At 42.8% G+C, this 2,350-nt stretch overlaps 1 protein-coding gene across 1 annotated transcript in view; it reads right to left on the bottom strand.

Moving 5' to 3' along the window:
* Iqub (IQ motif and ubiquitin domain containing) overlaps positions 1–2,350 on the bottom strand; it is a 66,474-nt gene that overhangs the window by 47,939 nt on the left and 16,185 nt on the right. The gene's annotated exons all lie outside the window — the stretch shown is intronic.

The raw sequence follows: 2,350 nt of genomic DNA on the forward strand, positions 1-2,350 counted from the left end.
GCAGCATGTGTATAGTAGAGGATTGCAAATTCAATCATCAATAGGAGGAGAGGAGCTCGGCCCTGTGTTCTGTGCCCCAGTGTAGGGGAATGCCAGGGCCAGAAAGTGGGAGGGGGGTGGCAGGCATGGGGAAGTGGGAGGAAACAGGGGTTTGTTTTTGTTGTTTTTGTTTGTTTCTTTGTTTTTTGGAGGGGAAACTGGGAATGGAGAAATTTACATGTAAATAAAGAAAATAAAAAAAAATTGAAGAGTGGCAAGAAACACTGATCATGTAAACAGATATTGAATAGTAATACCCACAATTTGTTCAATTATTCTAAATCTTTTCATTCATAATTCTAATGTGTAAAAGCTGACACATTTCCTATGTAAGAATCTTCTATTTATTTTCATTTTCTCTATACAATTCTTATATAGTCATATATAAAACAGGTTAAGATTAGTCACTACAGAAGAAGAACTCAACGTATGTATTTCAATAAATGTTATATTCTGTGTTTTTCACTTTATTGAATAAGATTTAACTGAAATTGTGTATTCTATTCAGAGTTAGGGAAACAGGTTTCCAAGAAGTGAGCAATTTGTACTACATAACACTATAAACAAGGCAGAATTTGTATTTTCTGATATTTTCACAAATGTCCATCAACGTGATGAAATGATGGCAACATCCTGGCTAACTCATATATGATTTGAAACATTATCCTCATAGATTCCTGCTATAGTAGAACATTAGTCCTATGATTATAAAATTTAAAACAAAACGTGACTACGAATCTTCTCTACTGAATCATCAATTTAAGGATTGATCTTTGGGTTGGAGAGATGGTTCAGTGGTTAAGAACACTGATTGTTCTTCCAGAGGTCCTGAGTTCAATTCCCAGCAACCACAACCATTACTAATGGGATCCTATGCCCTCTTCTGGTGTGTCTGAAGACAGCTACAGAGTACTCATATGCATAAAATAAATAAATTTTTTAAAAAAATGATCCTCATACAGTGGGTAGTAACCGCAACAGCAGATAAGAGTATCTACTACCCTCATCCAAGAACCCCTCTTACATAAAATGGAGACCGTCACAGAAAACCACAACCAGACATGACGCAGACATCAAGGATCATGGGGAGTCCAGTTCCGATAGATACATTGACATCACAGTTCCTGCAACTGTGGCTCACGGAGCATCGTGGAAGAAGGGACAGAAAGACTGCAAAACCCAGACCATCAGGAAGTCTGCACTGAAACACTGGGTGCGGCGGGGCCCGTCAGATGTCAACAGCGGTGCAGTAGAGATAATTTCACTAACCTGAATTCCCATGATTGCCGACAGCTGAAGTATGTCAGCTTGAGTACCCAGATTCTGATGAGGGCTGGGAGTAATGGGGTTTGTCTTGCTTCTTTTCAGCCTTTGTGTATTTCATTACTTGAGAAGACCATGAGCTCTTCACTCAGGGCACATCCCCTTCTTGACACCCTTTCCTTCTTCCCTATCTTTGATCATGTTGTCTGGCACAAAAGCCTTTGTGTACGTGACACTGGTCCTAACACTGGAAGTAAGGAAATCTCTGCCTTCATCTATATCTAACACACACTCTGTAGAGGAAATGAGGTAAACTTGCTTATGTTGTTGCTGCTGCTGCTGTTGCTGTTGTTGCGGGTTGCTGACAGAATGTGGGATTTAAGACTTAAACAGCTCGCAGGTCTGTCTCCGTTAGTGTTCTGAGCAGACCTTGGGCACAAGCTCTGCAGCCAATACACCCAGAGGAAGCTCCACTCCCAGGTGCTCTGACACACCCAGGATCAGAGGTAAGCAGGAACCAACATCTGTCCCAACACTGGGAGTACCAGCTGGACCAGGCACACAGGAACTCCATCAGCCCAGTGACTCGGGTTCCTTCCGGTCTGTCTGGGATGGAGTCCAGAGCAGACCTTGGGTGCAAGCTCTGCAGCCAGTCCCACAACACCCAGAGGAAGCTCCATTCAACAGGTGATCTAACAAGCCCAGGATCCCAGAATCACAGGATCACAGAGACAGCTTGACTCTGAGGAGTTCTGACACATCCAGGATCACAGGAAGGGAAGAACAGGCTCCAGTCAGATTTAGCAAGGGCAGGTAGCACTAGAGTTGACCAGATGGCGGGGATGGGGGCAAGCTTAAGAAAATAAACAACACAAACCAAGGTCACTTTCCATCATCAGAACCCAATTCTCCCACCATAGCAAGTCCTGGACACACCATCACACCAGAAGGCAAGATTCAGATCTAAAATCAATTATCAGGATGATGATACAGGACCTTAAGAAAGACATAAATAGCTCCCTCAAAGAAATACAGGAGAACACAGGTA

The sequence above is a fragment of the Mastomys coucha genome, unplaced genomic scaffold (assembly GCF_008632895.1).
Source record: "Mastomys coucha isolate ucsf_1 unplaced genomic scaffold, UCSF_Mcou_1 pScaffold20, whole genome shotgun sequence".
NCBI lineage: Eukaryota > Metazoa > Chordata > Mammalia > Rodentia > Muridae > Mastomys > Mastomys coucha.